Source organism: Schistocerca serialis, chromosome 5 (assembly GCF_023864345.2).
Source record: "Schistocerca serialis cubense isolate TAMUIC-IGC-003099 chromosome 5, iqSchSeri2.2, whole genome shotgun sequence".
Taxonomy (NCBI): Eukaryota; Metazoa; Arthropoda; class Insecta; order Orthoptera; family Acrididae; genus Schistocerca; species Schistocerca serialis.
Window position 1 is genome coordinate 349,164,188 of NC_064642.1, and position 22,870 is coordinate 349,187,057.

Here is a 22,870-nt window from a genome sequence, read left to right on the forward strand (position 1 = left end):
CATCCATACCTCACTTGGTGTTTTGATAGATCAAATCAACCCCAGTCCACTGTATATAAGATGGTCAGGTACTGAAAATGAATAATATGCAACTGAAAAGTTAAACGTAGCCGCATTCTCCTTCACAGGTATCATCTGTGTAAATCACCTCTGGGTGCAGTGTGTACAACGTGCAAACCTATGTAACTGAGAAGTACACACAAGAGGATGCGCCACTGACTGCAAGATCTAAGCTTATGAAGTCAGCGTTTGAAGAGAGGCGACTTGGTTTTACCTCAAAGTAAATATAGTGTGTATGTTTACTGAATACATTTCTTGTTGTCTTACCTTGTAAGGCTTAAAATTATGGGTTATCACATGACTTAGCTACGCAGCTAGTAATGAAAGATATATAGGATGGAAGGTATTGTTAACACTCGATAAGTGGTACGTGAAGAGTATGGAAACAGATCTTGTGGAAAATCACTCAAATTTCGAAGAGGTCTGTTTTAGCTTTCCTGAATTTGGTAAGTTTCATTTTAAAAATAAGACTAGCTTGAAAGGGAGACTCGCTAAATAACAGTATAGTTAAATCAAGAAAGTGCAAAAGCCCACTAACAGTTAAGATTTGAGGAGTTACATTATTAGTAATTAATTGAAAAAAGGGGCAAGGAAATAATTGTACGCACTACTATTCATACACATGGGGTTCAGATCCGCAAAGAAAGATAATCCAGCAACATTCTTACGTCACCGAAGACAATGCTCGGCAGAAAGCCATTAAAACAACTAACTGACTTGCTTCCCACTGAAAGAAGCTACGTGAGCAGTATACAAGAACGGATAATGAGACATTGCGTGGATATTCTCGCTCACAAAGGTATGAAGCTCAAACACATTTGCAAATCAGCGAGTTTTGGTGTACGCATGCCATCAATAAAATCAGTGAAAGGAACATCATAAACAGAATGACTTCTTGTAAATCAGTGTTGTAACTTATAGTAACAATGCTTTCCCCATTCACTATCGTGTCCTGACGAAGGTTCTGTCAGCAACTTTGGATGGAAGTCTGGCGCAATCAGGACGTTGATGACAAGGTGATCTGAGGTCTACTAAGTCACTCTTTAACGCAGAGAGAGGGAGAAAGTCTCCAAGGGTATTTGCCACAGGTGATTTTGGAACGGAGAAGAGACGATGTGGTTTCATACGAACTAAATCAGGGTGCAAACACTTAAGGACTTAATTCAACAACAATTTATTTTCCAATATTTCAACTTTGTTCAGAGATGTTTCTTGCAGTGGCTTTCCTGGCAGATCAAAGATTATACCGTACCTCTCCATACGTTAGTCCTTTCCAGCAACTAATAGTTTCCAACTTCTGCGTTCCGATATCGGACACGAGTGCTCTGCTTGCAACTCGTTCTGACGATACGCAATGAAATACTTTAACCACAATAGCAGACAAGTGTGAGGCATCCTTTGTTCCTCTTTGTATCCTGACACATAGAAAATACTAATTATCACTTGTTGCGATTCACGCTATGTGGTGTCCGTACTGTAAGACCTTCGGTACACACTCCATCAGATTATTTGACTTGTCGCTCTAACGAAGTAGGCGAGTGTCAGCAATATGTCTCGTGGTCTTATTGTGGCGTGTTTATCTTCTGCCGTTAGGTCAGACGATAGAAATGCCACTTGCACGCTTAGAGCAGCAGATTGACGATGACCATCTTTAAACAGAACTTGATTAATTTTTACACACATTTATTAAAATAATAACAAGCATAAAAATAACTTAACTTGGTTCTGGATGCTGTTTACAATGGACAATCTGAAGTTTCTTTGGTCTTGGTACGTTAATCTTATTCTCACATATCTCTGATACTTGACAAAGTGTCTATACATTTCTCTTCATGGCGATGTATAGGAATATGGTAATCTTATTAGGTGCAGACTGAAACTTGACTATAGACTGGTACAGACAAATGCAGACTAATGCAGACTGACTAATCGGAGGTCTGTACACTCGTTATAATACCTCGAGAGTTCAGGTATCACTGCGTGAGTGTGATCCGCGAGGAGAAAAGGTTCTACGTTAGCAGCAATCTCATTGGCTGCGTTACATATTAATACGCGGATCGGCGGAAGCAGAATTTGGTCCGTCTCTAAGACAGCGCCATCTCGTAGTCCGGAGACGGACCAGCGCTGCGCCTGCGCTGTTGTGCATAGCGGGGCGCGCTCTAGTGGGAAAGTTGTGTACGCGTTGACTACGCGGAATTATGTACACAACACGCTATTAGATACCTTATTCACACCAGGAGACAAGTTCGAGAGACCGCTTCTTCCTCTTTATATTCTGATGCACAGAAAATACTAGCTATTAATCGTTGATGCTACTAGAGACAAACTCTACAGAGCTTCTTTTCTAACAGGCAGAAAACTCGAGGTAATAACCGTTGCTGGGTACTTACCGGAAACTCATTTGTCATATCTCGATTGTGTGCATTATTCTCGTGGTTTTTACTACAGAAGATCCTTTCAGGACCTTCCAAAAGGTGCTAGAAGATTCTGGCTGTACACCATCAACTTGATAGTCACTTGATGCTCGAGGTTGTTGTCCTCGCCTAGCCATAACAGCATCGCCATTCCCTCAGCAGGTTGTCAACAAGTCTGACGTCACACGGAGCGCTGGCTCACTTACTGACACCAGGTTTGGTGCGCTGCTCTTAAAGTATCTCACTTTCCACGCAGCCATGCAACTTCTCTTACATTAATAAAGTTTGATAGCCATGGCAACATAAGAGTGTAGTACGATCTCAATTCAAGCAGTATGCTGCTTCGTCTAGACCTTCATGCCTCTTGTACACAAGTTCCATCACGAGTGGTTAAAGCAAAATCTAGCCCTTTGTAACCTTCGGCGAACAAGATCTGATTGGCGGCCGCTCCAAAAAACTCCACGAGACGTTAGTGTCACCCAGATACGTGTCATCGCAAAGATAGGCGCACAAGGCAACCATCAATTTGATCATGCGCGCAGCGTTGGAAATTTCCTCGCATACTGAAACGTAAACCAAGTAATCAGACGAGGTGAAGGAGCAGCCACATTTCTAAACGATCTAACAGACAATCTTTGTTATCATATTTGGCAGATCGCAGACAATGGAACTTCATGTAGGTCTGTCATGCTGTAAGATTGCTGTTATGAAAAACTGAAATACTTGCAGGCGATTAGCGACTGGGGAAAGGACTGTCAGGTAAACCTCAACATAAATAACTGTTGTGTAATAGCCAAAATTTCAAATTTTATCTATTCTCATCTAACATTTGCTTACTTTTCGATAGTAAAATAAAGGGACACCGTAGATGTTGAGTGAGGAAAACCAAGAAAAAAGGGACAGGAAATAGTATTTTCCTCGAAGTTTATTTTGTTGTAGTCCCCAACAACGTCTCTCGGACCGACTCAGCTGAGCCAGATAGTTCGCGTAACAAGGTAGAGTCACGATAGTGGCTAGCCTGGTTATAAAATGTGTCTCTCAGTGTATTTATGAATTTGATATAAAGGAACTATGTTTGCGTGTCAGCGTTGTCCGCTTCCCTGGCAGTATCTGCCGAACTGGATCACACGCTGGCAGTGTCAATATTAATTCTTTATTACAGGTGCTTGCCGATTTTGTGTTGCCTGAAAGACTGGGTTCGGACGATTGTGCTTCTACCTGCTGCTGTGTCCGAGAGCACAGCAGACCGCACCATGCTGTGAATAACACAGCGCATGTACGTTCTGACGCATCAGCATCTGTGCCGGTATTTCGTAAGCAGTTACTGCACATACCGCGCCGTTTCCAAAAGAGATAGTGCCGCCCGCACCTGCGGTACTGCTCTGTTCCGTGCGTCTCGATTCCACACACAGGACCTCACCTCGCGATACATTCCTTCACAGCCAACCACTTAAAAATAGAAAATATTCTCCTGTTCTCTCGCACGTAGAAGGCACGAGTTGTGTTCCTGGTATGGACATAAACAAACCGAGACAGGTTCCTGGAGAATAAATCAGAAGGAACAGGAACGATACGAGGTTTTGGACAATGCTTGAGACTGAACTCCACTGAGACACTGGCATAGCAGTTTTTTTTTCTCTATACGGGAGAGCAAGGAAAGATCTTCGCTATTAATTGCGAACGTAGAGCTTTACTCCGTTCATGTTGACGCTGGATGCAGTCTGAAGTTTGAGAAACTTACGACATCACAACAGAAGAGCGTAAATGTCATGAAAATAAAAGAGCAATCTTGTAAGAGAATGACCTGTTAATTACGATAATTATGAAAGTGACAATATGTGTATAGGTTGAGTAGCTCTCTCTGAACTGCCGTGTTAGGGTTGTATTGAAAATATTGTTTCACAGTCACTGAGTAGGGCATGTTTGTGACAAGGGTGGTGAATTATTATTCTTAGTACATGTGGTATGTTGTATCGTCAACCATAATTCGTCTCGGCTATCTTACTAGTACAGTTGTGCGTGTGTCAGAGAGGGAGAGAGAGAGAGAGAGAAAGAGCGAGAGAGAGAGGAAGTGAGAGAGATGATGATGATAATGATGATGATGATGATGATGATGATGATGTTTGGACTGTGGGGCGCTCAACTGCTCGGTTATCAGCGACCGTACAAATTCCTAATCTTTTTTCAGTCCAATCTTGTCACTTGCATGAATGATGATGAAATGATGAGGACAACACAAACAGTCATCTCGAGGCAGGTGAAATGTGAATACAGACCCAGAACAACTGGAAATTGCCATAGGAATCCAAGTGGAAGATGGTTCAAATGGCTCTGAGCACTATGGGACTTAACTTCTGAGGTCATCAGTCCCCTAGAACTTAGAACTACTTAAACCTAACTAACCTAAGGATATCACACACATCCATGCCCGAGGCAGGATTCGAACCTGCGACCGTAGCGGTCGCGCGGTTCCAGACTGTAGCGCCTAGAACCGCTCGGCCGCTGCGGCCGGCCAAAGTGAAAGAACTAACTCTCTTCAATGTGTACAAACCTCCACCTGAACTTTGGCCACTGGAGATCCTGCCCAAAGCCGAACACCCAGCTGTACGCCAACGATTTCAATTCGCATCACACTAAATGTGGTTATTCAGAATGCAATACAGAAGGCGAAAGACTGAGTATCTGGGCTGAAGGGAGGGATATCCACCTCCTGTACGTTCCAAAAGACCGAGTGACCTTTTCATCAGCAGCATGGGGATCACAAACAACACCTGACTTGACCTTCGTTACAAGGGGAGCAACAGAAGACGTGATCCAAGCGGAAAGAAGGGTATTACCGAAGTTCCCTAGAAGCCAACACCGGCCTGTAATCATCGAAGTGGGACTGTCAGTTCCTGTCATACAAAGCCCTCCAGTCCCACTTTGGAGTCTAAAACAGGCTGACTGGGAGACATTTCGGACTCTCGCAGAGAGAACAGTGAAACGTATTCCTCCACATCCAGAGAACTACGAGCGGTTCTTTACTCTGACATAGAGTATAAATCTGCACTGAAAAGTAATCCACGTGGTGCGAGGAAAGGCTCAAATGGCTCTGAGCGCTATGGGACTTCACGTCTGAGGTCATCAGTCCCCTGCGAGGAAAGAATATACTCCGTGCTGGACGAGAGAGAGTGAATCATTATTGGAAGAATACCAGAAGACGGAAAACTGTGAGGTTGCGGAACGACTGGTTCAAACATTGAACGAAGAACGCAGGTGTAGATGGATGGAAACGATGGAGAGCATGGATTTCACCCATTCTAGCGGCAAGAGGTGGAGTCTGCTAAGAATATTAGAACGACCTACAACCCTACACAGACCACAGACGAAAATGACACCCAACCCGATAGCGTTGCACATAAAACAAACCTCGAAAATCCACCTAAGAACATCTGGAAAGAAAGACTTCGAACATATGATAAAAGAGGCAATAAAGAACGAACAGGAAAACACAGATATGATAAAAGATGTAGAGGTTCAAGAGATCAATAACGCACTGACAAGAGTGTAAGCCGGCAAAGCAACAGGAGTAAATGGAATCTTACCAGAATTCCTTAAAAATCTAGGAACAGCAAGAAGAAACTGGCTAGCAAAACTCTTCTCTGAGTGCAAATGGTTCAGATGGCTCTGAGCACTATGGGACTTAACTTCTGTGGTCATCAGTCCCCTAGAACTTAGAACTACTTAAACCTAACTAACCTAAGGACATCACACACATCCATACCCGAGGCAGGATTCGAACCTGCGACCGTAGCGGTCACGCGGTTCCAGACTGAAGCGCCTTGAACCGCACGGCCACACCGGCCGGCTCTCTGAGTACATCAAGCAGAATAAAATACCAACTGTGTGGAAAGAGGTCAAGGTAGTCGCTGTCCTGAAACCAGGGAAAACTAGGGAAAACCCCAAACATTTTAGACCAATTTCTCTTTTATGCACTGTGTATAAATTATTTGAGAGAATTTTGATGACCAGACTAGGCCTAAAAGGAATTGTTGTGATCAAGTCCTTGGTCTCACAACTTTTGTCGGAAAGGGCTATCACGATAAGAAGAAAACTGGCGTTGTCCTGTTGGATCTAACCTCAGCACATGATAGAGTGTGGAGGGATGGCCTACTTTGTAAACTGATAGAAAAAACTCAGAGCAGTCAGACCTATAAACTTATGAAGAATATTTTAACTGGAAGAAAAATTAGAGTAACTCTTAATGGCAAAACCTGCAGATGCATATCACTCAAGAACAGACTCTCACAGAGCTCGGTAATCTGAGAAACAACGCCCCGTAAGTTTATATACGCGGACGATACGGCAATAGCTTATCAGAGAAAATATTTTGAAAAAATAGAGCGGAAATTGAACGAAGACCTAAACGTGTTACACCTATACTACACCAAATGGCATCTACAACCGAATCCAGACAATACAGTAAGTGTAAACTTGCATCTCAATAACAGAGAAGCCAAGAGAAAGCTGAACATCGGCATGAATAACCAGACCATTAAACATGAAGACAATCCTCGGTACCTAGGAGTAAAGCTTGACCGGTCCCTAACGTACAGAGCCGATCTAGAGGAAACAAAACGAAAACTGAAAACTAGAAATGCCATTCTAGCCAAACTCACCGGAACCACCTGGGGATGTGATGCAAAGACCTTGAGAACTTCCGCCTCGATACTGGTATACAGCTTGGCCGAGTATTGTGCACCTGCATGGGCCAGAAGTGTGAATATAGCAAAAATCGATATTCAGCTAAGAGAAACAATGAGAATAATATTGGGAGCACTTAAACCTACACCTATAGGTTGGCTACCCGTACTGTCTAACATAGCACCACCTGAAATCAGAAGAAATCAGCTACTGTCAAGAGACTATAGCAAAATACTGGAAACCCAAACATATCCATACACCAGGACCTGACACCAAAAAACTGCCTGAGATCAAGGTCACCTCTATGCCAAACAGGTGAATAGGTGTTTAACTTCGACACAGAAAATGAATGGAAAAGTATATAGAGTAGAAGCACAGTAAGGAGCAGTAAACTGGTTACTGACCCAACCGTACCAATAGAGGGTTTTAAGCTTCCCACGAGAGTGTGGACTATACTGAACCATGTGAAGACGGGTGTCGGAAGATGCAGGGAGATGCGACAACATGGGACCTCGCGAACAACCCTCAGTGCGAATATGGACTCAACTAATCAATGGCCCACTTGATCGAGTGTACTGTGCATCGTTTTAATGGTGAATTGGAGGATATACATAACCTCACGGACAGTGACATTGAATGGCTTAAAAAAATAAGAGATATTGTACAAAATTTTTGTATTTTGTGTTATGTAATTAAGTAATGCTGAATGTCTTATTTTAATACTGTAACGTGCCAGTTTAATATTTCGCCTTGTAAATGCCGACCGAGTATTTAAAAAAAAGTGTCTTTTGTGTGCAGACGTGGTGTCAACTCCCACCAATGACCTAACAAGGCCTCGTTGCTTCCATGCCACGACGCATCGCGACCAAAGCTGGACATATCGGCTATTAGATAGGTAGTCGTAATTTTCTGGCTGATAAGTGTGTGTCGGTTCAGGCGAAACGCTGAGGAGAGTCGACCGCATGCAGCACTCACGCACAACTTACAGTACTCTAAGGTAACGGGTCGATGTATTACCAGTCGCGCCTAAGAAGGATCTCGTCCAGTTTTCCCGTTCGTGAAGAAAAATTAGGTAGCGAGACTGTAACCGTGAGTGTCAATAATGCGGTATGGCTAATAAAGATAAGCCTTTTCCCGGGACAGTTAATAGAAACAACGGGTGCTGCGACTCGTTGCCCATTAATTACGGGCACTGTTGGAGAGTGGTTCTGAGTGGTAATGAAATGTCACGCCGTTAATTACCGGCCATAACTCAGCTGACCCCGCCGGTAGTCGATGCCGAGTGAGATATCACGGTGTCGATGCTGCCCCCTGTGGCACCCCGCTCCATCCCGATGTCATCGGCTGCCGGGGGAAACTGCTGGAGCCTCCAGCGCCTCGTAAGCTGGTGTAGTGGGACATCCCGCAACAAGCGTCCAATTAAGATTAGCGGTTGGGCCGTCTGGGGACTGATTTGAGCCTGCCGGCCGCCAGCTCCGTGCTGGAATGCACTGGCGGCGCTAAAAACACTGAGATGGCTTGCGTGGTCTAAGTTTTCTGGCGAGAAGAAGACATACAAAAGACCGGCGCCACATTCACACTAATTTGCATGAAGCCAGAAGTTCTGCAACATGACAGCCTACTAATACACTACTGGCCATAAAAATTGCTACACCAAGAATAATTGCAGATGATAAACGGGTATTCATTGGACAAATATATTATACTAGAACTGACATGTGATTACATTTGCACGCAATTTGGGTTCATAGGTCCTGAGAAATCAGTACCGAGAACAACCACCACTGGCCGTAATAACGGCCTTCATACGCCTGGGCATTGAGTCAAACAGAGCTTGGATGGCGTGTACAGGTACAGCTGCCCATGCAGCTTCAACACGATACCACAGTTCATCAAAGTAGTGACTGGCGTATTGTGAAGAGCCAGTTGCTCGGCCACCATTGACCAGACGTTTTCAGTTGGTGAGAGATCTGGAGAATGTGCTGGCCAGGGCAACAGTCGAAAATTTTCTGTATCCAGAAAGGCACGTACAGGACCTGCGACATGCAGTCGTGCATTATCCTGTTGAAATGTAGGGTTTCGCAGGGATCGAATGAAGGGTAGAGCCACGGGTCGTAACACATCCGAAATCTAACGTCCACTGTCCAAATTGCCGTCAATGCGAACAAGAGGTGACCGAGACGTGTAACCAATGGCACCCCATACCATCACGCCAGGTGATACGCCAGTATAGCGATGACGAATACACACTTCCAATGTGCGTTCACCGCGATCATCGTGATGCTGTAAACAGAACCTGGATTCATCCGAAAAAATGATGTTTTGCCATTCGTGCACCCAAGTCCGTCGTTGAGTACACCACCGCAGGAGCTCCTGTCTGTGATGCAGGGTCAAGGGTAACCGCAGCCATGGTCTCCGAGCTGATAGTCCATGCTGCTGAAAACGTCGTCGAACTGTTGGTGCAGATGGTTGTTGTCTTGCAAACGTCCCCATTGTTGACTCAGGGATCGAGACGTGGCTGGACGATCCGTTACAGCCATGTGGGTAAGATGCCTGTCATCTCGACTGCTAGTGATACGAGGCCGTTGGGATCCAGCACGGCGTTCCGTATTACCCTCCTGAACCCACCGATTCCATATTCTGCTAACAATCATTGGATCTCGACCGACGCGAGCAGCAATGTCGCGATACGATTAACCGCAATCGCGATAGGCTACAATTCGCCCTTTATCAAAGTCGGAAACGTGATGGTAAGCATTTCTCCTCCTTGCACTAGGCATCACAACAACGTTTCACCAGGCAACGCCGATCAACTGCTGTTTGTGTATGAGAAATCGGTTGGAAACTTTCCTCGTGTCAGCACGTTGTAGGTGTCGCCACCGGCGCCAACCTTGTGTGAATGCTCTGAAAAGCTAATCATTTGCATATCACTGCATCTTCTTCCTGTCGGTTAAATTTCGCGTCTGTAGCACGTCATCTTCGTGGTGTAGCAATTTTAATGGCCAGTAGTGTATGTTGTAGACGAGCTTTGGCGTTCCAGTTCACCTAGGTTTAGCTGCGTAAGGATCTTCTGCTGAGACTGATGAAATAGTGTACCATCACTTGCAACTAAGTAGTACTATTTACTCTGAGAAATGCAGTGCGTGTTTGAGCCTTCTGATTTTTCAATTCAGATAACAGTAGACCTATTATGTTGGAACACAGTAGGTTTCAAAGGTCGAGGAAATGTTGTAATTTTTATATCTGCGTGAAGGGAGAGGGATTATTATGTTGAAAAACGCTGACTCCTGCTGTAAATAATATGCCTCTGCCACTGAACGACTATAATTATTTAAAATAATTTTATTGATCTTAACAATTACTTGAGTATGATGATTACCAAAAAATTCACCAAAAGTATCGAAAGAGAATAGTCGGAAAGAGTAAGAACGGACAGGAGTCTTCTCGTTCTATTCATTCTCCGCAAACACTCTTCATAAGTAAACTCATCTGTTTTCCTCTGATGAACCATTGCAATAATGAGTTTAACGATTTAGGGATACTTCTGGAATCACAAATCTGTATGACTGAACGAAGTTCTGAACCTCACATATGCCGTAACGAGTTGCAATTCCAGTTCTTCAGTCACTGTGTTACCTCGTTCAGTAACGTAGTGGCAACTCGTATACTGGGTTGGAGTAAACTGTGGAAAACCTTCTACACTAGTAACTGCATTTCACAGTCCGCTCCCATTTTCTTCCGCCATCGAAACTCTTCTCTTCGTATGGCAGTGACTTTGACTTCGATTAATGCCTTAGCAGAGATCCCTGGCACGTCGGTATGTTTATCGCAGTGTGCTGATCACAAAGGACTTCTCTTATACATGACATAGTGAGGCGCTGATACTACTTGAGGCCAGGATTACACATACATGCATAAAATCATTTCTAGGATCTAGTTATACTATCAGCTTTAACCACCCCTACCTCTTCCATTCGAAACAAAGTGTCCAGCCCATCTGTTGCCTACGTAACTGCAATCCAGCCGGCTCCTTCCATATAAATATAGTCCCTTGGCCCTTCCCAACGCGTCTCCCATCTCCCTTCACATATCACATCCGCTCCTCTCATATCTGCATGCACCTCCCACACTTTGGAAATGTAAGGTATTTTGTTATATGCTACAAAATGAGAGAAGACAAATTACTCTCTCACCAATATTTCATATACAGAAAATTATTAAATATATTATTAAAACCTGATGCACCTTGAGTGAGGCTTTAGAAAGTTAATAGCCTGAGCAGACGTTGATGGAGACTGGTAGGGCGCAGCATGAGGTATTTTTATGGTTCTTAGCTTGTAGAAATGGCATGTTGGGAGTTGGAAGCACTTGGTGGCAATCCCATCCCTCAGTAAATCTTGCCGCATAGGCCCACAGCCGTACGGGATAGACAGAGCAGCCCCTTGTCGAGACAGGTCTCCAGCAGAGCAATGCTGCTATACCTGCATTGGCGCCAGCCGAAAGCTGGGCTGGGGGCGACAGACTGAGGGGACACATCTATCTACACAGTGGAGTTGTAAACTGGGCATCGTGTGCAGAGCCACATGTAAAAAAATTCACAAGTTTTCGTGTTTGCTGCACTGCATGAAGCAAAAAGGGTAACGAACTGCCACTCCGGCCTTGTCAGAGTGTACAGATCTCAATCGCCACTTGCTCTCAGCTGCACCTATGTAGAGAAACTTCTGTAGATTATCAGTCAAAGTGTGCTCAGCGTCAGATCAATTCAGATTGCGTTATCCACATTTTTAGGGCCAGAGTACTTGACTCACTTCTGCCACCCAGGATCCTTGTGCACTGCGGTTTTAAAGCAATGTTAGTTTTTTACGGTATTCAATAAAAACTTGGCAACGGCCTTGCCGCAGAGGATACACCGGTTCTCGTCAGATCACCGAAGTTAAGCGCTGTCGGGCGTGGCCGGCACTTGGATGGATGACCATCCGGGCCGCCATGTGCTGTTGCCATTTTTCGGGGTGCACTCAGCCTCGTAATGCCAACTGAGGAGCTATTCGACCGAATAGTAGCGGCTCCGGTCAAAGAAAACCATCGTAACGACCGGGAGAGCGGTGTGCTGACCACACGCCCCTCCTATCCGCATCCTCAACTCAGGATGACACGGCGGTCGGATGGTCCCGATGGGCCACTTGTGGCCTGATGACGGAGTGCTAGTGCTAATAAAAACTTGCTCAGCATAATTTATGTCTATCTTTGCTTTCGGAAAATGATTGTTGTTAGTACACTAAATTTTGCAAACATTCTCAATCATTTTTATATACTCAGCCCCACGTGTTACCTTTCAAACTTTCTTAAACAAAGACTGAAGTCCAGCAATGTGGCCGCTGCCACCCTTCCTTCTGAGGTAATGCACGGTGCAGTCGCATTAATGTGACCACCGCCTATGTTCGACGTCAGCTTGGAATGACCAGTCAGAGATGGCAGGTGGCAGCACTGGCAATGGAGCGTATAAAAAGCATGTCGGGGGACACAGAAAACAGTGCAGTCATTGTCGTAATGTGGAAACGGAGCGATTTATCTGTGCTCCAAAAGGACATGATCGTTGGCTTTCGAGCCAAGGGTGGAAGCATCTTGGATCATGGATCCTCAACAGAGAAACCTTGCGCAACTGACCACAGCACTGCAGTCGGTATAGTTCCACATCCGTGTCGGTAACTTCTAGAACCTCACTGACTCTCTTCCTTAACTTCCGCGCTACAGATGGCGTTTATTCAGGCTTCTGACAGGTACACATATTAATGTGACTGTAACGTGTATAAAAAACGTATAAATAAACTAAAATACACAGTGTAGGTCGTTGCAAGAGCAAGCTTTCCCTGCCTCCTGACAAATTAGTTGGATTTAGGCAACATTCTGTTAACCATTAAACAGACGGGATGAGAAGTGTCATTGTGAAGACAACACGGTTCCCAGCGACGAGTGGACTCCTGTAACAGGAGCCACTTGCAGATAGCGCCGCCATTAGAGATGGGGCAAAAAAAGTGCGCCTAAGATGCTAGCGGTTGCTGACGGCGCGTCTGGGTAACACATGTGCGGACAAGCAAGTTTCCTGTCGACGGGTGCGGCTTCCAGCTTTCCAGAGTGAACACCAAGGACATCAATAGCCGCATAGCTAAATACGGTGCCAAAGCATGCTTACAACGTTATACCTTAAAGTTCCATACATTGTTAAGGACGCACATGCATGAAATTGACCGAAAATGTCTATTTTCAGTTTATTTTTTATTTATTAGTGGAACTCATGGACAGTAAGTTCCGAAAGCTTCAATGTGAAATCGTATCCGAGTGCCTGAATGCTAATTAAAAGTGGGACGCAAACTTCCTACTATGCCCACTTTTTAAAGCAACGCATCAACACTAGCTCGTTAAATAACGATTCCGTGGATTACTTTCAATCAAACTTGCCCAGGACACATCTAGAAGGCTGTGATATATACTCTTTAATTTCATAGATCATCTGTGATTCTCTTCAGTATCTTAGAAACAATGAAAAAGGTGGAAGATCGAAAGCGCAAGGGTGGACACAACAGAGTCACAAAGAAGACGAGAAACACGCTTCAAGTATATTATGACAACACTATCAGATTGAACCTATTCAGTGAGTGACATGAAAAGTACAGAATGGGTTACATATTTTCACATGGTGTCACCACATGAACATCGGATTCATCACCTGTGTCACATTACCTGGCGTAAATATCTACAGGCTAATACGTGTAACAACCCCTACATTCACGAGAACATGCTTCCAAATAGTATACTGGATGCTGTCAAGTCAACTTACAGGTTTCTGGCCGATCCTGAACTTCTAAAAATGAAGTGTGTTCACGGCAAAACCCAGAATCTAAATGAGTCTCTAAATTCACTCATTTGGAAACGATACTCTAAAACCCCATTTTCATTCGCTATAGTTGTCAGAACTGCAACTTACGATAGAGTTCTTGTATTTAGTTATGGGAAATTGGGGTGGATGAAGGCATTAGGGACAATGTGCTTTAAGATAGGCAACTTAATCAAGAGATCTCGTGAAAAATGGATTTATAGCGCCTCTTTGCAACTGAAAAGTTAGGTGAAGTCTTGATAAGGAAAGAAGGCACATAACAAGAAAGCAGAAGAGAAGTCTTTAAGGGAAAGAGGATCCTGAGTACATATCTGGGGCCCTCTGAAGAGGTGACATAAGAAAAAACGTTATGTTGAACTTAAATATCAGTGCCTGAAAATAATGTTTTTAAACGTTTGTGTACCTATATCTCAGAATTTGTGAAGGATGGTACACTTTTATCTACAAAGCCAATAAATGTTGTTTCAGGAGTTAATTTTGAAATTCTGAGTGTAAGCTGAGGTATGGGGCAAATTGCTCGGAATTTTCCATGAATTTTGTATTATACTTGCAGAATTCTAGTTCAAAATTATTAACGTTCTCCTATTCGATGTATTCAAAAAACGTCAAGATAGTATCTACGATACACAAAATGATTAAACAGAGTTAATGTAGAAATATCTTGAGTCGTTTCTGGGAAATGGGTACATACTGTATATTATTTTTTGAAACTAAAATTATAAATTCCATAAAAGTTAAATATATGTTATCTTATGAACTTAACACTAAATGTGTTACTTTTATGTAAAACATGGTGGAAAATTTCATTGCCGTATTTTCAAAATTGTGGATTTGGTTCAAATGGCTCTGAGCATTATGGGACTTAACTTCTAAGGTCATCAGTCCCCTAGAACTTAGAACTACTTAAACCTAACTAACCTAAGGACATCACACACACCCATGCCCGAGGCAGGATTCGAACCTGCGACCGGAGCAGTCACGCGGTTCCGGAGTGTAGCGCCTAGAACCGCACGGCCACCCCGGCCGGCGTGGATTTGGTGCATTTTTTAAATAGTGTGTATTTTTCATGAGCGTCTCCCTTAAAAATGCTATTCTTATTGTTTCACTGTCAGCCTCGATAGCTGAGTAGTCAGCGCAACGGAATCCCATGCTAAGGGGCCCGGGTTCGGTTCCCGGCTGGGTCGTAGATTTTCTCTGCTCAGGGACTGGGCGTTGTGTTGTCTTCATCATCATCGCTCAAGTCGCCGAAGTGGCGTCAACTACCACACGACATTTCATTTCATTGTCTCACTTCTCATTTAACTAAATTAAATGCAATTTTAAGAGTCGATGGTCATTAAAAGGAGACAGAAGCTAAGAACGAAGTGTGACATGGTAGTAGCCTACACCCTCCCCCCCCCCCCCCCCCCCACCCCACCCATGCTATTCATTCGCTGCACTGAGCAAGCACTAAAGGAAACTAAGGAAAATGTAACATTAACAACTTGTCAGTATCAATGTTATTGAGTCAGAGACGGCAAAGATAGAGTTTATAAGACGAATATCAACGAAGGTAAAAACAAGGCTCAGAAAAGTCAAAGTGGTCCCATACTCAAGAAGGAACGAGGGAAGGACTGGGGGGGGGGGGGGCGCTACAGGGATCCTGCATCGGCGGGGTCCTACTGGATGTGGATTGCCATTCGCTTTCTCCGTCCTGTTATGAAGTGTCAAGCATAAGCATGTATCCTTGTCGTGTGGACAACTGTGATGGGTGCTTCTAGAGTGTAGAATAAGTGAAGCCCCCTCCACTCCCTCACTACCACGGCGACCAACGCAAAAGAGTTCTCTGTTCACCTCTGCGGAAGGGGGTTAGTATGCTAATCAAGAAGTCACACGATGATGGACTGTGATGTTGTCCGTACGTCTATTTGCGACAGCACACTAATATACGCTCCCGTCGAGGAGACAGTAGACATAAAAGCGATTGAAGGGTAGCAAGGGGACAAAGTGCCATGGCAAGGGCCATAGATACGAAAACCTCTACGGCAGTCGGGGCGTGTAACAGGGCCACTGTCGGTAGCGACAATTCAAATGTGAGTGACAGAAAAAGTTAATAGACGGGTGTTACCGTTATAGAGGGGCACCAGCGATATCTCCTGGGACGGTTGTACCGCCAACGTATCTGTAACATTCCAAAGTCATCATCTGAGAGGTCAGTTTGATTATAAAATCGCCCGCTCGTTGTTTAGAGTCGTGTGGGGTTTGTTTGTATTGCGCGCGTTCAGTTTACCCGTTTTTGTCGGTTAGTAGATTGTGTGAGCGCTGCTTGCTGTGCCAGGCACATTTACTGTGACGCAGCGATTCGCCGATACAGTGTTGATCATCTGCTTAGTGTATGCCTGCCATAGGTGGTCCCTAAGGAAAAGTCGTTTTGCTAGGTTATGCTTCCACGTGTAGTTTTCATCGTAGTTTCCCGTATTTGGGACTAAGGGGTTGTTCGAGTGTCTCAAGTTCTTGTATAGTCGTGTGGCGAGGTTTTTGAATACCTCCGCGAGGGTCTCGAGGCGGAATTCATTGTGCAACTCCGCTGCGCGTGAGTATCTTGGAGCTTTGCCTATGATTCGTAATACCTCGTTCTGTATGATTTCCAGGCGGCGCAGACGTGTTGGACATGCTTAAGCCTGGACTGGAACTACGTATGTCATCAGCGTTCTACTAAGTATCGTGTACGTCGCCCTCGACTCTGTCCCCTGTTCTAAATGAGGCAGCTGCAGTATCCGTACAGTGAGTTCAAACCATAGGCAGACCATAGTTGGCCAGATATGTGGAGCAGTTTAGTGAGGAATTTAGGAATATCCCAAGGATATCTGCGTATCACTCCCTTCGTATCACTGATTGCAGCATATGTAGAGGCATTTCAACGGTCTACAACGTACTACAGTGGTGTTAGGAAGTCGAGATGAACAATTTGATGCGAGAAACTTGTTATGCAACAGACCGGAAAATAACCTTAAATCGACCTAAGAGAACCACCTGAGCTACAGGACTTGTGCGCCGTACGAGATTTTCAGTATCATTTCTCCCTTTTATGTCATCTGCTTTCGTTAACATTAGTGTTAACATATCCTGTGAGGATAACGAAGGGAAAAAAACTTTTAAACGCGTTATACAAAAACTAATTACGTTTCTAGTTCCATTTAAACTCAGCCCGTACAAGCACTGTAGTCTCGTACTGGGAAGACCAGAAAGAAAGAAAGAGAGAGAAAGAAAATAAAGGAACCACTTAATTGTTGATTTTATGCTGTTAAAATTCAACAGTTTCTGAGGTTAAATTTACAGAAATGTCAATATTACAGTTTGTAAGTGAGCAACTAAGCCGGTGGCGTATGATGGCGACAGTGTACAAAAATCTTGAGAGGCGCGGATGCGCGGTGTCGTATGTGGCTTTTGTAAGCCAATTTGAGGCTGTTTCCCGACTTGATGGAACAAGTGTGTCCCGTGTAAAATTGTTCGTCTCTACTTCCCCCGTACCACTATGGACGTTACAAAGAGTTTTGTATTGCATGCAAGTGTAAACAAAAGTTCGGAAATAATCGAAAATTAACTATTTAAAATCATAATGTAATTTCCGATCTGTTCCCCTACTTGTAGAAGATAATAATGGATCAACGGGTTTCACTTTTTTGCGAAGACACAATTTTCTTTTATTCCTCAAAAATGTGTCACCAAAGTTATTAAACACATTAAGCGAACTATGAAACCACGCACGCGCGCGCGCGCACACACACACACACACACACACACACACACACACACACACACACACACACACACAATAAAAAAAACTTCAGTCGTAAACAAAACAGCGAAAGAAATGACTGTGAATAACGTACCTACAACGTGAACGTCCAGTGAAATGTGCATGTAAGCCACTACAGAAGTCGATTAACTACCATAATTCGCGAATGAGTACTAGAACACGTAAGTAAACGCTGTAATAAATCCACAGCAAATCCATAAATTGCATATTATTCCAAATAGATCACTAATACAAAACACACGAAATTTACTTGACGCCCACAGGTCGCTTTAAACGTAACAGTAATAACAACAACATAATTAGGAGCCAAATACTAATTAAGTACAGTGCAGAACGGATCAAATGTAGCAGCTGTAAGAGACAGATGGGCATAAACCAGCTTTTTTACCTCAATACCAAGTTTTGAGGTTTTATTCTATGCAAAAATTCAATAAAGTCGTTGCCTAAGATTCCCTGTGTTGTGGAGGGCACGCTGTATTAATATAGGTTTATGACTGATTTCGTTTGGCAGCCACAGGTCAAACAAAATGTAAAAAAGGTAAAATCCAATTTACATACGTAATATAAGCCACAAAAAATCATGTCAATATATTCCAAATCTACATAAAACGTTAAATGTATATCTTTCGGAAGTAATAACAGAAATACCCACTGGAGATTCCAAAACCGTGGTGAAACAGGTTTGTCCGTTAAGACAAGATTGTGTTCTTGCAAGAAGGCGAACCCTTTTAATTAATTATTAAGTGTTTAATAATATAAAAAATATGTCTATCAAACCTTGACACAGTCACTCCTTGCGATCATATGGGTCGGGGTGATAAGGGGGCGAGAAAAAGACGTCCGCTGTCATTATTGTGATGTAGAGCTGCATCTTGGCGAATGTGGAGTTCGATAATGCATTCCAAGATTCATTTTCACTTATTTCCGGGTAGAATCACTGTATTATACTGCAGAATTGCACTGTGCACTAAGCCGTTCCGTGCAGTATTTTTTTAAATTCATTAGAGAACTCAGTTTGTAACTGCAACTGCACATAAACATGAAAAAGGTTGTTTGATTGGTTTTTCTTTCTAACATATTTATGAATAATTTAGCACAGATTTCGAGCGAAAAATTTGACATTATAAATAACTTCCTGTTATTATCTTTTATCTCTAAGCCAGTAAGGCTTTAAAACCTCATTCCTTGGAATTTTTCCTTTTTTTAGACTTGTTGTACAAGTAATATGTTTTGAGGTAATTTTGAATACAGCTTCGATGTTTTTTAGCGTCGTTGCTGTGCTTACATTACGGTCCTTTTGACATATTTACTGCTTTTCATCTGTGGAAATATATTTCATGCCCTGTCTCCCAGGCATAGATTCTGTGTGCCGAGGAGAATGTCGCTTAACTACCTTCGGTCGTTCACCCGCAGCTTCATAATGGAGTTTATCATAACCAATTACTGTCACTATTATGAAGCAGTCGACACGGTACAGAGAATAACTCTCCTCGCACCCACACCCTGTCATTTCACGCCTGGCTCACTTTTTATTCTGATGTTTATATACTTCATAAAGCACCACTTAATGTACTAACGGTTTCCGCGACAACATGCAGCGTGAACATCATACTTCCCCATTCTTCGGAAGCAACCTATGACAGCTTTCGTTCATATCTTTTGCGATGAATACGCTTATCATATTGATCGTGGGTATGTTACAAATTTTCTTTCCACTTTCACTCTGCGTTTCATGTATGCGAGGTAGCTAAATTTGGTAATTCAAACCCTCTTTCTTCCCTTTCCTATTGAACATTTTATTTAACGATAAGGCATTTCACATGTCTGCATCAAATAAATTTACATTCATACGACAGGTAAAATAAACGATGTAATTTTATGAAAAAATTGTGATTCAATATTTATTATTTAATATTTTCATTTGATGATAAATGTATAACTTATGTAAAAGTAAAGAAAAAGGTACTACAAACGATAATCGTACCAGCGACTTCACGAGTGTAAGCATTCAGCTGACGGGGAGTGCATTAACAAGCTCAAAATGTTTTGAATTTAATTGCTCACAGAAATCTAATTTTCAACGGCGATATTTTCGAGTTATTACGAGAAGAAGTCTTGCTGCTTTGAGAAACTGGTGTCATGCCACTGATCTCCAAATCCTATAGGCATGAAGAAAATCGGCGAGGGACAGGCTGTAAGATCCCATTGTCAGCTCCATAGAGGCAAATAGACAGTGGTTTGAAGACTTTGCGAAAGCAACAAACTACCTTGTCTCAGCGTCTAATTAGCTTTCGCTATCAAGTAATACTTCAGCCCATGAAAAGACACAGTGCTGCCCTCCATCTTTTCTGCTTCGATTTCTTTTGGTTTTTAAACGATTTAACATGTAGTATTGCATACCACTAATCCCAAAACGTTAATTTAGAAACCTATTCAAATTTCTATTACACGAAAAAATTGGTTTATCGCGAGTGCATAACTTTGCTGTCGTTGGTAATAATACAAAACATGAATAGTCGGATCTTACTTATACAACACCGCTGCTCTTTTTACTAGAGCGTAAACACAGGGCGGAGTGTCCACCCTTGGCCCGCCACAACGGTATCTAAAATTTTAAGGAAAGAGGCTACTGACTGTTGATTCTCCTTGATGTGTTTAAGTTTTACAGTGTACACAGCGACAGAACATATGAAAACATATGTAAATAGTTATCATTTTAGTACACGTAAACGTTTTGAAATATTCAATTCTCAGTTTTTTCGACTCTTCTAATGTAGACGGCCAATAGGCATTTCCTTCTGTTGCAGAATTTAGTCACGTTCACCATTTTAACCCCGCTTGGAAACCATAGCTTCGCTTAACAAATAACACAATAAAATTTATTTCATTTTGTTTGTTGGTTGATTTGGGGAAGGGAACACCCATCGGTCCCATCCGATTAGGGAAGGAGGTAGGCCGTGCCCTTGCAAAGGAACCATTCCGGCATTTGCCTGAAGCGATTTAGGGAAATCACGGAAAACCTAAGTTAGGATGGCCGGACATGCGTTTGAACCGTCGTCCTCCCGAATGCAAGCGCAGCGTGCTAACCACTGCGGCACCTCGCTCGGTCATTTCGTTTGCTCTTCAGTTGCATATACAGGGCGATTCAGCTAAAACTTCCCCCGCAAATATTGCGGAACTAGAAAGTGCTGCTGATTTGCTGTTTTTACAGAATGGATTGGTAGTCAGGGCCTTGTATTGTTGGCTAATAAACGGAATGTAATACTACTTATAAAGTGTATTTTTTGTAAACAATCAGTTTTTTTAATGGAACATTGCCTGTTGACATTAATGATCTAAAAGCAGGGTAAATTAGAATGTCAGAGCTGCCTGCTGCAGGATTCTAGTGCGAGTCGTTTACGAGATACCGTACTTTGAAAAGTTCCCACTCCGGCACTTGTTTATGCCCTTCAGCTTGCGAAGTTGCTGCATACTATGTTGTTATGTTTGCTTGCAATGTGCTTGTGTGTTCCTTGATTGCGTTACGACAGTTAGTGTGAGACTGTCCAACCAGTAGATCATAAGTGGAAGATGGGATTTACCAATGCAGAAAAAGCCAACATGCTCGTGGTGTATGGAGAGTGTAGGAGGAATGCAGTTCGTTCTTGTACTGTGTATGCGGCAAGATATCCCAATAGACGTCAACCATCACGGCAATAATTCATCATCCTCTTCAACCAGTTTCGTGAAAGTGATAGCGTAATACGTAGACAACGTAACAGATGGAAACAAGTGACAAAAGAAGAGAGGAAAATTAGCGCTCTTGCTGCTGCTGCAGGTGATCCGCGCTTTTGTTCCCGCGCAGACGCACGGGGAAGTGACCTGAGTCAGCCAAGTGTCCTATGCTTTCAAAATGGCTCTGAGCACTATGCGACTTAACTTCTGAGGTCATCAGTCGCCTAGAACTTAGAACTAATTAAACCTAACTAACCTAAGGACAACACACACATCCATGCCCGAGGCAGGATTCGAACCTGCGACCGAAGCGGTCGCTCGGTTCCGGACTGTAGCGCCTAGAACCGCACGGCCACTCCGGCCGGCTGTTCTATGCTTCCTCCATCGACATAGGTTCCATCCCTTTTATATCTCTCTCTATCAAGAGCTACATCTTTACGATTGTAAGATTCGTGTTAACTTCTATACCTGGGCATTAAGACAGAATACTGCGGAAGTAGCATGTATTCTGTTTAGTGTGCAGCCGCACTTACCAATCATGAGCAGGTAAACAGCCGAAACACACACTATTATTCAGTTGACAATCCACGTTGGCTTCATCAGGTGGAACGCCAGCGTCCATGGAGTGTAACGTGTGGCGTAGGATAGTGAACCATCAGCTCATAGTCCCGTTTTCCAAAGATGGAACACTGAACGCGCTCAAGTATCGCAGCCTCTTAACAGACTGCCTTCCACGGATGCTAGAAGACGTTCCTCTGCAGACTAGGCGTAATCTGTGGTACCGACACGATGGCTGTCCAGCCCATAGTGCACAGCATGTCCTCACGAACTGTTTCCAAATCGTTGGATTGGCCAGCCAGTTCCCCAGATCTGACGGAGTAGGATTTTTTTCTGACGAAAAACTGAAAGTGAAACACGCTTAACAAGATTAATACGCACTGCATTTCCTTCTGGGACACCAGTGGTACCGCTGTGTAACATTACACCGTGGCACTTAACCGACAGACATTGGTTTGTAAGTATTTAATTGCAGAAAACGACAATATGGTGGTCTTGCAGTGTGTGCCTGAGTATCGACTATCGCTTCTTTCTCAAGTGCGCAATAAAAACGGTTAGGTTGTTATTTATTTTTCATTTGCGCGTCTTAAATGTGACACATCCTCCACACATTGGTGCCAACGCTGGCATCAACATTGGCCACACACTGGAGCCAACGTTCAGTTGAATTCGTATAGAGCCAACGTAAGCCACCACTGTACCTGAGGACGAAGTGGCCGTGCGGTTAAAGGCGCTGTAGTCTGGAACCGC

At 43.4% G+C, this 22,870-nt stretch overlaps 1 protein-coding gene and 1 pseudogene across 1 annotated transcript in view; both read left to right on the forward strand.

Annotated features, from left to right (window-relative positions):
* The window catches only part of LOC126481697 (laminin subunit gamma-1), a 1,171,409-nt gene that overhangs the window by 194,321 nt on the left and 954,218 nt on the right, over window positions 1-22,870 (forward strand). The gene's annotated exons all lie outside the window — the stretch shown is intronic.
* Window positions 12,040-12,157, forward strand: LOC126482649 (5S ribosomal RNA; annotated as a pseudogene).